At 47.2% G+C, this 13,952-nt stretch overlaps 1 protein-coding gene across 1 annotated transcript in view; it reads right to left on the reverse strand.

Moving 5' to 3' along the window:
• The window catches only part of LOC119849388 (zinc finger protein OZF-like), an 875,044-nt gene that overhangs the window by 830,703 nt on the left and 30,389 nt on the right, over window positions 1–13,952 (reverse strand). The window lies entirely within an intron of this gene.

Here is a 13,952-nt window from a genome sequence, read left to right on the forward strand (position 1 = left end):
CTTTTACTTTTGCAAATAACGCAACTTAATAATAATGAGACAGCGCGGTGATGTCCTGGCTTTCCTATCATAGTTTGTGTCAGTGTCTGCACCAGTGTTGATCACCTGTGGAATCACCTGTTGTTGATCACCTGTTGATCACACAGGGAACACACCAGATAGACTATTTCTCCAAATCTAAATATCCTTAAACTCTGCCGTCTGAAGTGCTTGACTGTCTCCTCCTCATTCTGTGAAGTCTGAAGAAACTAAACTGTTAACTGTAAACTGTTCAGTGACAAGCTGTTAAATTTCTGCTTATTAAAGCCCCAGTAATGTCTGGTTCTGTGTCGGAGGAGGAAGGAGAAGGATTTAGCCCATAGGAAATCTAAGGAGGAAGATTTAATTGGCTTTGAGGTTGTAGCTTAAACATGAATAATTTGGTTCCAGTACTGAAATATTCAGTTACCTTAGTGTGGATTGCACTGCCCGGGTGAATCTCTCTGATTGGGGTTTATAATTAAATGAACAGCTGCCTCTCAGAATTTATTTTTTAGGATTTATAAGGGTGGATTTTCTGTTTTATGACTATGATGATTTGACTGGATTCCAATCCAATATCATTGTTAACTCATTGATCCACTACCGTGACCTTATTTAATAACTGTGTGTTCAACCAATAGACAGAGAAGGTAGGTGAGGTAATATGTTTCATTGGACTAACTTCTGTTGGTACAGGACACGAGCTTTCAAGCTACTCATAGACTCATTTGCTTTAAGGCCAGAAGATACCATCCTGTTTATCTAGTCTGACCTGCACATGGCAGGCCACCAAACCTCACCCACCCACTCCTGAAATAGGCCCATAACCTCTGGCTGAGTTACTGAAGACCTCAAGCCTTGATTTAAAGACTTCAAGTTATAGAGAATCCACCATTTACAGGAAGGAAGGAGGACAGTGTGTAATTGGTTAAAATTGTTATTTAGGAGTGTGGGATAATGCGATAGTTTAGTAAATTTGAAGGCAATTGCTAGTTTTACCTATATAATGTAAATGAAAAACAGTGCTCTTTGGGAACCATTTCCGGACCATTTCCATCAAGCTGCTGGAACTCTGACCCCTCTGCACAACTGTGATGTGCAGAGGCATTGCCAGGAAACCCCAGAGGTGTGGATCCTGACTGGCCATCGGGTGAAATTTGTCTGTATATTGGGAGTGGTGATCATAAGAGATTTGCTTGGTATATGTATTTTGTGTGTGTTGCTAATAAATAGATGTTTAGAGCACAGCTGCTCTTTCACTGGGCAAAGGGTCCACAGGCCAGTAAAACCCAGAACCCCATGGGAAAGGGCAGGTACTTAAACTGACCAGGTGTTTTCCTGAGCCCTGTGGGTAAGGATAGGCGTCTTACACCCCGAGCATTAGTAGGGAAAGGGTGCCTAAATTAACTGGGTCATGCCTTGAGCCCTCGGTAGGGTATAGGCAGGATGCTCGGAATTGAGCGGGTAACAGTGGGTACGCAAGTGCTTGAAAGACTGCACTCAAAGAGTAACTATCAATGGTACGCTGTCAAACTGGGAGGACAGATCCAGTGGGTCCTGCATTTGTCTCTTCTGGGTCTGGTACTATTTTCATTAATGGCTTGGATAATGGAGTGGAGAGTATGCGCATAAAATTTGCTGGAGAGGACATCCTTGGAGGGGTTGCAAGGACTTTGGAGGACAAGATTAGAATTCAAAATGACAGTGACAAATTGGAGAATTGGTCTGAAATCAACAAGGTCAAATACAACAAAAAGAAAGTGCAAAATATTACACCTGTGAATTGGATTTTTCCTGCTTAATGACAAAACGGGGACAATTGCTTGGGAGGTAGTACCCCCAAAAAGGATGTGGCAGTTATAATGACTCACCCATTAAATACGAGTCAATAATGTGATGCAGTTTCAAAAAATGACTAACATCATTCTGGTTTGTATTTACAGGACTGTCCCATGTAAGATGTGGGAGATAACTGTGCCACTGTACTTTGCACTAGTGAATCCTCCCTGAGAGCATTGTCTCCAATTCTGAGCACCTCACCTTAAAAAAGATGTGGATAAAGTCAGGAGAGTCCAGAGGAGAGCAACAAAAATGACAAAAACTTTTAAAAAGGCCTAATCAATGGGGAAAGGTTAAAAAAAAAAAAAAGGGAATGTTTAGTCTTGTGAAAAGAAGACTGAGGGGGGAACCTGGTAACAGTCTTCAATTATGTGAATAGTTGCTATAAAGAGGATGGTGATCGACTGTTCTCCATGTCCACCGGTGTAGGGCAAGAAATAATTGGCTTAATCTGCAGCAATTAAGCTTTAGGTTAGACATCAGGAAAAAACTTTAAATTTAGAAGGGTAATAGTTCACCAAGGGAGACTGTGAAATTCCAGTCTGGAGCTTTTTGAGAACAGGGTGGACAAACACCTTTGAGGGATGATCAAGGGGGCTGGACTAGATGACTTCTCAAGTCCCTTCCAACCCTACATTTCTGTGATTCTATGTTGGTAAAATATTTGTCACTTGGCTCAGCCTACCAGGACTAAACCCACCGAGACATTTTGAAACTCTCCCAGTAACACAGGCTTTCAACCAAATGCTAGAAAAAAAAAAAAAAAAACAGAACTAGAGTAGTGCCCTTGGGGGATTCCCCCGATATTGTCCCCACAGCAGCACTTGCAGTAGGAGCAGTAGAAAGAGGTGGGAACTGGCTTTTTCTCTTTTTGCCCCTCTCTTTGTTCACAGGAAAGTGAATCTGCCCAGGGATGCTGCAATACACGTGTCAGGGCAGAATCTCTCTCCCCACCTTTTTTCTCCCACTGCCACTTTCTATCTCCTTTCCCCGTCCCCTCTGGCTGGGAGAGCCCCATTCCTGGGTCATTCACTCTCCCATGTCTGCATCGGCTCCTGAAGTTGCTAACAGGAATAGAGATGAGGGAAAGAAGGGGCTGTCTGTGCAGAGTCACTTTCATGGCCGTCCCCAGCATGGTCCCTGAGGTCTCTCTCAAATACCTGGAGTCTCTGGCTCAGGAGTTGGTGCCAACTAAAGCTGCCCTACAGGGCTGGTTACAGCTGGAAAAAGTCCTCACCTTGGCTGGGCACAGAGGATTCAAGCTCCCCCGTCAAAATGCATCCAACCCAGGATGCTCAACTGCAAAGGCCTGAGCCTGATTGGGTCACGGCTGCAGTTAGTTTCTCTGCTTCCAGGAGTAGGAACGGTCTCACTGAACTGTATGGGAGGCACCAGGATTTATTGGGGTAAAAAGATTATTGGGGCCCCCCACCCCTCTCACCATGGGGCCCTGCTCCTCCCCTTCCCCCAAGGCCCCACACCGGGGGGTGAGGGCTGTGGAGCTTGACCCAGCCCCCCGTGGAGGGGACCTTGGGCGAGCAGCTTGAGCCAGCTCTGTGCAGGGGGGGGGGAAAAATATGGTCACCCTACCACAGCCCTCCTCAGACTTCAGGCCTGGCCTAGGGGCAGAGCCTCTGGGGCAAGAGAAGGAGCAGGGCAGCAGACTCTGGGGTGGGGGGGAAAGGGAAGAGTCCCATGGGCCCATGTGTTAATCCTCCACTGGCACCAGGGAAACTCTTACACTTATGGGCCCTGTTAAACTAATAACTAAAGGCACCATTATTATTGTATCGTCATTATTGTTTCTTATCCTATTATCCTACCGACTTCAGTGTTATCCACCTGACCTGGTCTGGGCCTTGCAGATCTGCTTCCCAGTGAAGGCGAAATCAGTGAACAGAGCCTGGGCAAACTCTAAACATGATTTGCTCTATTTACACTAAATACACCTGTCCTGCAACAGAGGCAAACAGCACATGGACAATCCCCTACTCCAGAAATCTCAGCACACACCAGTGCCTAGTTCCCAGGAAGCTACTGTGTGCCAAGACTTGCCTCCAAATATAGAGACTAAAGCAGAGTGAGCGCTGCCGTCTGCCACAGATTCTCCCCAAGGACAACCGCATCCCCACACTGACAACAAGCCTGTCTTCCAAAGGGACTGAGCAATTCTTTGCATGCTAAGAAAAAGAACCTGTCAGCCTGTGGAACAAGCAGGGCTACCTGGTGCCTAGTTGCGTTAGTACAGCAGTGTTGTTAAGGCTGCTGTTGTCAATGCTGTTAGCGTTGCTGTTCTTGGAGCTCCTGTGTTACCTGCATGCGCCGAGAGTGCACCGTACTGATTCAGCAGAACTCAATGTCATTCACACAGACAGACCACAGACTTGGTTCTGTGGCGAAGGCTCTCGGCCAGGTTTATTGTCGACAAAGCAGAATACTTGTGCTCCCTAGGAGCTACAGCTACACTAACACACGTATGCCCAGGATCATGGTACCAGTTCAATCATCACACCAGCATGCTGTCCTATAGACCAGCACAAGATGCCCCTCCTATTTCTCCTTTTATACACTGATAGAAACAAGTTGTGCGTTATATTCCATATGTTGCTACCACCTTTGTACCTGCTAGTTTGATCAAAACATTTTAATCTATTATCCTGTCATTCCCTCCTTATCTTACGAGGGGTCAATGTGATCTTTCACCATCTCTTGTGTAATTTGTTTACATAGTGTAACAGTCATAGAATCATAGAATCATAGAATATCAGGGTTGGAAGGGACCCCAGAAGGTCATCTAGTCCAACCCCCTGCTCAAAGCAGGACCAAGTCCCAGTTAAATCATCCTAGCCAGGGCTTTGTCAAGCCTGACCTTAAAAACCTCTAAGGAAGGAGATTCTACCACCTCCCTAGGTAACGCATTCCAGTGTTTCACCACCCTCTTAGTGAAAAAGTTTTTCCTAATATCCAATCTAAACCTCCCCCATTGCAACTTGAGACCATTACTCCTCGTTCTGTCATCTGCTACCATTGAGAACAGTCTAGAGCCATCCTCTTTGAAACCCCCTTTCAGGTAGTTGAAAGCAGCTATCAAATCCCCCCTCATTCTTCTCTTCTGCAGACTAAACAATCCCAGCTCCCTCAGCCTCTCCTCATAAGTCATGTGCTCTAGACCCCCAATCATTTTTGTTGCCCTTCGCTGTACTCTTTCCAATTTATCCACATCCTTCTTGTAGTGTGGGGCCCAAAACTGGACACAGTACTCCAGATGAGGCCTCACCAGTGTCGAATAGAGGGGAACGATCACGTCCCTCGATCTGCTCGCTATGCCCCTACTTATACATCCCAAAATGCCATTGGCCTTCTTGGCAACAAGGGCACACTGCTGACTCATATCCAGCTTCTCGTCCACTGTCACCCCTAGGTCCTTTTCCGCAGAACTGCTGCCGAGCCATTCGGTCCCTAGTCTGTAGCGGTGCATTGGATTCTTCCATCCTAAGTGCAGGACCCTGCACTTATCCTTATGTACCCATAAGTCTGTACCCATATGTTCACCCCTTTACAGGATTATGATAAATTTGGTACAAAGTATGCCTTGTGGGGTAGCATTTGAAAACTCAATCAGCAGATCACCACAGTCTTGTTAAAATATGTGTGGCAATTTTGTATGTAAAGTTATGAGTCTATTGTGGTGTTGCTAAGACATTTTGCAGTTCTGGGGAACACAAACAGACCAGTTCCCCAAAGACAGAAAGGCAGATGTCAGTAAGATCAAATAGACTTCCCACCTAAGTGGCCATTCTTTGGCTGGGAAAATGGTGGGAGTGAGAAATCTACATTTTGACAAAGGAACAGCTTGAGGTTCCCATCCAGACAGATTTTATGTCTCCTGAAACTCAGCTGGAGATCCATTCTCTTGCACAAGAGTCACTACAAGAAAAGAGGGTGAAACGCCCAAAAACACTCCTCCCTCTCTCTGCTCATGGCATCAACAACCCTTGAAGGACAAGGAAAGCAAGGCCTTGTCTACACTACAGAGTTAAGTAAACTTAATTTACATCAAAACAAGGAGGAGTCCAGTGGCACCTGAAAGACTAACAGATTTATTTGGGCATAAGCTTTCATGGGTAAACATCTGAAGAAGTGGGTTTTTTACCCACAGAAGCTTATGCCCAAATAAATCTGTTAGTCTTTCAGGTGCCACCGGACTCCTCCTTATTTTTGTGGATACAGACTAACACGGCTACCCCCGATACTTAATTTACATCAACAAACTGCTATAGTTACATTGCTTGTGCCTGTTCACCCGATGCTCCTTGTGTCTATTGAGCCCATTCACGGTGCTCTAGGACTGACACAGGGTAGTGCACCATGGGGATTAGAGAAATGGTTTTGGGGATGTGCCTCCTTTTTCCCCCAAGACATAAAATGGGAACCCTGCTTCCCACCTGGTTTACACTCCTCTTTCTCTGGTTTATTCTCAATAGAGGCCTGAGTCTGCTCAAAGCCATCAGCTAGAGATGCTACCTCATCCACAATATGCAAAATCCCCCTATATTCTTATCTCACCAGACCTTGGAGTACCATAGCCCACAAGATACGATTGGATTGGAGATCCATACTGAAGGGAACATTGGAGCAAAAGAAAAACCAGTAACTGAACACATGCTAAGGTTCAGGAAGGAGCTGGGAGAGACAATGTGGGTATTGAATAACCCGACTGTCTGAACAGAAGATAAAGATATTTGGAAACGCCTACCTGTGATGAAGGATTTGATGTTACTGTTAAATCTCATGATAAAAGGTTTGATACTAATGGTAAACCTTATGACAAAGAATTTGGTTCTGATGGTAAATCCTATGAAAAAAATATACACAATTTTGGGGAAAAGTTTTTGGACATGCTAGGAGTGGTGAATAAGAACACCCCTGTGTTAAGAAGCTTTATGGTAATGCTGCTTCTCAGCTAATACCTATAACCCGGCTTGAAGCTTGTTTCAGCAGAGAAACCATAATAAACTTGGACTGCTGAGAGAAAGGAGAAACTGAGGCACACCACCTCATGGCATTGGTGGCTGAATGCCAAGGTACCTATACTCTAGAAAACATTAATATCTGCATTGAGATAATACAAGCTAGAAAAGCAGAAGGGTTAACAATGCTGCACAGATAGAAAGAGACTTTCTAGCAACCCAGAGAAGGCATACTGGCTAACTTTTGAGATCATCAGACTGATCCAGAAAGTGTTAAGAGGTACACAGAACTTTGCAAGAGCACATGTGGGAAACACTACTATGTTAGCAACACTTGGGAGTTGTATGGTCAAAATCTAAGGACGACCTTGGGCACACTGCCTCCACGTTAATCAGTGACTAACACTCATATAGTAAACTAAGGGAGGAGGTGTGACACTCTGGAGCCCAAAGAAACACTCTGGCACCCCCATATTTACCATGGTGATATGATTATGAGGTGCTTTGTACAAAGTATGCCTTGGGAGGTATCATTTTGAAAGTCTTAATCTGCTGAACATTAATATCCTGTTGGATTGTACGTGATACCGTTATATGTGAAGTTATGAAGTATTGCTACATGTGTTACTGAAAAAATGTTATGACGTTGGGAACACCCACAACCAGCCTTTCAGTTACGACAGCCATTTACAGCCAGACGGCATTAAGGCTCATCCACACACAATCCACTATACTAGAGACTTCTTGGAGAAGGCACGTATGCCAAGGGAGGGATCTCAGGGTGCTGGATCTGGGGGGGCGCTCACCTCGGGTAGCTCCCTGAAAGCGATGACCTGTGCCTGCTGCTCTTGCAGGAGGTGGTTGGCTAGGTGACTGTGCGCTGCCCCTGCCCCACTCCTGCAGCTCCCATTGGCTGTGGTCCCTTGCCAATGGCAGCTGTGGAGCCAGAAACAACAGGGACTGGTCACTGCTTGCTGGGACCTGCCCAAGGTGAGCACCCCCAGGATCCAGCACCCCAAAACCCCTCCCGTGCCCCACCCCCCTGTCCCGAGCTGCCCCCCCCCCCACCCAAACTCCCTCCATTTTAGTTAACTGGAATTTTTCCACTTACCGGCACCCCTCATTCCCCCAGAATGCCAGATAAAAAAAAACCCCCAAAACGACACAGCTTTTACTGTATTGTCCTCCAATCCACTGAAACCTGCTTCACTCAGAGCTTTCTTCTTAGTATTCAGTTCCATTATTTGCAAAAGTTTTAGCATCTCGATACTGGTTTGTCTAGACTAGGAAACTTGGAGCAGATTAGGACAAGTGAAGGGAAAACATGCTAGCTAAACCAGACTACTGTACTTCAGCCATGTCAGTATAGAAAACATAGTTCCAATCCTCCATCTGGATAACTTACTTGACCTAAAAAAATGCTAATGGAGACAAGGCCCAGGTAGATTTTACAACAATCTGGCTAACTGAGGTCATTTGTGTTTCCCACACCTGGAGCTGATGTGCAAGTGTTGTGTATGATGTAGTAAGGGGGACTCACACTCCCATGACTCATGGAACAAAGCAGTTGATAGAAAGGGTCTTTGGAGATTCACCCAAAGAAGGGCAAGCTGCAAAAAGCAAAACTGGACCATTCACTTTTGGGCGCTGAGAGACCACAACTTTTATTGTTAGCATTAGACAAAGTACTAATGATGTTTATCTCCCTTGTGGCTTCTTTCATGCTAAATAAGGTGTAACCTCTGATGGAAGCTTTTCCCCCCGCACTCAGAGCATCTATAGGGTGCCTTTCCTGTGTGGACCATCTGATGCCGCCTAAGGTCTGAGGGGTAAATGAAGGTTTTCCCGCCCTCACAGCATTCATTGGGGGTCTCACCTGTGTGGATGCTCGGATGTCTAATAAGGCATGAGCACCAAGGGAAGATTTTCCTACACTTAGGGCACATATGTATTTTCTCTCTCCCTTGAGGATTCTCCACTGGGCAGTGGTTTCATAGAATCATAGAAGATCAGGGTTGGAAGAGACCTCAGGAGGTATCTAGTCCAACCCCATGTCCAAAGCAGGACCAATCCCCAACTAAATCATCCCAGCCAGGGCTTTGTCAAGCCTGACCTTAAAAACTTCTAAGGAAGGAGATTCCACCATCTCTCTAGGTAACGCATTCCAGCGCTTCACCACTCTCCTAGTGAAAAAGTTTTTTCTAATATCCAACCCAAACCTCCCCCACTGCAACTTGAGACCATTACTCCTCGTTCTGTCATCTGCTACCACTGAGAACAGTCTAGATCCATCCTCTTTGGAACCCCCTTTCAGGTAGCTGAAAGCAGCTATCAAATCCCCCCTCATTCTTCTCTTCTGCAGACTAAACAATCCCAGTTCCCTCAGTCTCTCCTCACAAGTCATGTGTTCCAGTCCCCTAATCATTTTTGTTGCCATCTGCTGGACGTTTTCCCAATTTTTCCACATCCTTCTTGTAATGTGGGGCCCAAAACTGGACACAGGACTCCTGGTGAGGTCTCACCAATGTTGAATAGAGGGGAATGATCACGTCCCTTGATCTGCTGGCAATGCCCCTACTTATACAGCCCAAAATGCCATTGGCCTTCTTGGCAACAAGGGCCCACTGTTGACTCCTATCCAGCTTCTCGTCCACTGTAACCCCTAGGTCCTTTTCTGCAGAACTGCTGCCGAGCCATTTGGTCCCTAGTCTGTAGCAGTGCATGGGATTCTTCCGTCTTAAGTGCAGGACTCTGCACTTGTCCTTGTTGAACCTCATTAGATTTCTTTTGGCCCAATCCTCTAATTTGTCTAGGTCCCTCTGTATCCCTATCCCTACGCTCCAGCATATCTACCTCTCCTCCCAGTTTAGTGTCATCTGCAAACTTGCTGAGGGTGCAATCCACACCATCCTCCAGATCATTTATGAAGATATTGAACAAAACTGGCCTGAGGACCGACCCTTGGGGCACTCCACTTGATACGGCTGCCAACTAGACATGGAGCCATTGATCACTACCTGTTGAGCCCGACGATCTAGCCCGCTTTCTATCCACCTTATAGTCCATTCATCCAGCCCATACTACTTTAACTTGCTGGCAGGAATACTGTGGGAGACCGTGTCAAAAGCTTTGCTAAAATCAAGGAACAACATGTCCACTGCTTTCCCCTCATCCACAGAGCCAGTTATCTCGTCATAGAAGGCAATTAGATTAGTCAGGCATGACTTACCCTTGGTGAATCCATGTGAACTGTTCCTGATCACTTTCCTCTCCTCTAAGTGCTTCAGAATTGATTCCTTGAGGACCTGCTCCAGGATTTTTCCAGGGACTGAGGTGAGGCTGACTGGCCTGTAGTTCCCTGGATCCTCCTTCTTCCCTTTTTTAAAGATGGGCACCACATTAGCCTTTTTCCAGTTGTCCGGGACCTCCCCCGATCGCCATGAGTTTTCAAAGATAATGGCCAATGGCTCTGCAAATCACATCCACCAACTCCTTTAGCACTCAGATGCAGCGCATCCGGCCCCATGGACTTGTGCTCGTCCAGCTTTTCTAAATAGTCCCAAACCACTTCTTTCTCCACAGAGGGCTGGTCACCTCCTCACCATGGTGTGCTGCCCAGTGCAATAGTCTGGGAGCTGACCTTGTTCGTGAAGACAGAGGCGTAAAAGAAACATTGAGTACATTAGCTTTTTCCACATCCTCTGTCACTAGGTTGCCTCCCTCATTCAGTAAGGGGCCCACACTTTCCTTGAGGTCCTTGTGATTTTTCTCACAACTGATTTAGCCACTTTTTTCCCCCGATTTGTTTCCCTGCTGCCAGTCTTCACGACTCATGGACCTGTTCCCCTTAGTTCCTTGTGGTAATCCCCCATGGTAATTCCACATGCTCATCATTTTCCTGCTGTGGATTCCACTCCTTGTTCTCACTCTCCATCCCATCGTCTCCTGAGACGGAGCGAGAAACCTCAGAAGCAGGGATAGAAAAGGGGAGAGGAAACCAAAGGAAGTGCTGGAGAGTTGGGGAAAAAAGATCAGGAAATGAACTCCCCCAAACACTTCCCCCAGAGGATAGAGAGGAGGGGATCAACTCTATCTCCACATCCCATCCCACTGAGTGAAGTATGTCAGGGGTGTTAGGGATCAGGAAAGCACATTTTGAGGAGTTAGGGAATAGAAAGTCAGGTGTAATGGAAAAGAGCATAAAAATCCCCCAGTGCATGGGGAAGGTTATAGAATGATAGAACCACAGAAATGTGGGGCTGGAAGGGATTCCAAGAGGTCATTTAATCCAGCCCATGGACTAAGGCAGGAACAAGGAAACCTAGACCATCCCTGAGAAGTATTTGTCTAAACTGTTCTTAAAAACTTCCAATGGTGGGGATTCCACAACCTCCCTTGGAACCCTATTCCAGAGCATAACTACTATGGTAGTCACAATTTCCCCCCTAATATTTAACTTAACTCTCCCTTGCTGCACTTTAAAATACAGTACTGTCTTTCCACCAGTTTTGTACCCATCTTTATAATAATTTCATCTTGACACCATTTCCCTAGCTTCCCTATGAGAATGGCATGTGGGCCTGCGCCAAAGGACGTACTAAAATTATGATATAGCAAATCTGCTGCTTCCCTGTCATACCCTAGGCCAGTAACCCTGCCAAAGAAGGAAATTCGGCTGGTTTGGCAGGATTTGTTCCTGACAAATCTATGCTGACTATTCCTCAATGCTATTATCCTCCAGGTGCTGACCAACTGATTATTTAAGAATATGTTCCAGTCTCTTTCCAACTCTCAAAGTAAGGCTGCCAGATCTACAATTTCACAGGTCCACTTTGCTCCCCTTTTTAAAGACAGGTTCTGTATTTGTCCTTCACCAGTCCTCTGGGATCTCACCTGTCCTCCAAAAGTTCTCAAAGATAATTGCTAGTGGTGCTGAGATTGCCTCAGTTAGTACCTAGGACGAGCTTAGGGAATTAGATATTATAACTCAGTAGCAACAGACTAATTCCTCTGGAAAAGGAATCATCATCATCAAGGGAAGTGGAGGATTCTCCGTCTCCTGAAGTCTTCGAGTCCAGACTGGATGCCTTGCTGGAAGATGATTTAGTTCAGCACAAGGTATTCAGCTCAGCACCGGGGTAACTTTGATTAGATGACCTAATAGTCTCTCCTGGCTTTTTAATCTATGAATGTATAATAGCTACGAGGAAGGACTAAGAGAACATAGAATCATAGAATCATAGAATATCAGGGTTGGAAGGGACCCCAGAAGGTCATCTAGTCCAACCCCCTGCTCAAAGCAGGACCAAGTCCCAGTTAAATCATCAACAATCATGCCGTTGTTTGTGTTGCGTTCCACAGACTGGAATACCAGCATTTAGCCGCATGTCAGACTTCGCGCTGTTCTGCTCCTGGGCTCTGTTCCCAATGTTGTGTAGCCAGGGAGGGCAGAGTGCTAGTGTGTGTGTCTGTGTGTGTGTCACTGGCAGGCTGGGGTGATGCTGAAACAGGGCAGAGTTGAGGTTGCATTGTGGGGTGACGTGAATCTTAACTCTTCACTGCCTTTTCTAATACCCGAGGGGACAGGAATCCTTACCCAGCGAGGTCACATTCTCATAGGTCTCCTGCATGATGCCTTTGTAGAGGGCTCTCTGAGCGGGGTCCAGCAGAGCCCCCCCTCTTCCCTGGTGAAATACACAGCCACCTCCTCGAAGGTCACCGGCCCCTGAAAGAGCAAGAATCCAACACTCAGTACCTGCTGCTCCAATCACAACCCCACTATTTTCAGGGGAATGGGGCCAAATCAAATGGAAGCCCTAGGTGCCTCAGTCAGCAGAATCCCATCCACATCCCGCTCAGAGCGGCCAGGAAGTATCAGAATCAGGGGAGAAAGAGAGAGCCCCTTGTCCCTCCCAGCAGAGAGAGGAGGGCAGGATATTCTCATGCCTCACAGGCTGGTACAGGACATGGAGCCCCCAGCAGTGCCCAGGGGCAGCTCCCTGGCGGCAATCCAAACACCCGCCTCATTGCCAGCAGCTGGGCATGAGGGGATGGGGCATCTCCCCTAAGCCCCTTTGGATCTCCCAGCAGCCTCTGGTTAGCGGGTTCAGGCTCAACACTGGCAGTCTGGTCATTTCTCAAGCCCTGTCCGAGGGGTGTTTCCTGTCCCATCAATCGGGCAGTTTCCTCTCCCAGCCCCCAAGGGTCTGTTCCTAGAACGTAAGGCCCAGGTTAAACAAGTCCCAGCAGGTCTGTCACACCCTGTCCCGCTCCTTTCCTCCACCCTGTGGGTTTCCTGCCCCCTCCCACCTCCAGACTCAACTCCCCAGAAGCTCCCACCTCCTCTGGGTTTACTGCCCCTGTCAGTGTAGAGGGAACCCATAGGAACTCCCTGATAATCCCTACCTGAGCCAGCTCCCCGGCAGCCATTGCTCTTCCCCGTCCCCTGGGAGGCTGGGCCCATCTGGAGGGAAAGGGGGATGTCGTTCCACAGCCTGTCGGGGTGAGGAGGGGGATTGGAGAGGTTTCAGAAGCAGCTTTAGTGACTTTCACAGCACCTCCCCCAGGCTCTTTCCCCGCAGAGAAATGTTCTAGGCTCTGCTGCTCGCAAAACACTGAAGTCGCTTTATTGCAGTGCAGACCCGACCCTTCCCACCAGGGCTAACCCCACGGAGACCCTTTAACGCCCGCCCGACATGGTCCCCGAGGGGAGCACATTCCCCAGCAGGGCAGGATCTAGGCAGAGGTGGGGATTGGGTAAGATCTGTCCAGTGCTGAGACAGGAACTGGAGCTGAGCAGGTCTGGGAGCTTGTGACCTCCCTTCTCACTTACTTCTCCTCCGCTTCTCTCTCCCCTCCCTCTGGCTGGGGACTTCGTTACTGTCTATTCATGGAGCCGTTGCTGTCCTACCAGTGCTACTGCCATTTTGGAGCCAGTCTCTCTGGCTGTGACACAGACACGGCAGGGAAAGGGACACTGGGCCCAGCTGTGAGCTGGATTCTGAATACGGAAAGATTTTTGAATTGGGGGTTTATGGGAATGAATCGTTCCTTGGCTCAGTCCACACCTGGCATAGCAGCTAACTAACTATTCATTCACAATAGGCCCATATACAAAGTAAT

The sequence above is a fragment of the Dermochelys coriacea genome, chromosome 28 (genome assembly GCF_009764565.3).
Source record: "Dermochelys coriacea isolate rDerCor1 chromosome 28, rDerCor1.pri.v4, whole genome shotgun sequence".
Taxonomy (NCBI): domain Eukaryota; kingdom Metazoa; phylum Chordata; order Testudines; family Dermochelyidae; genus Dermochelys; species Dermochelys coriacea.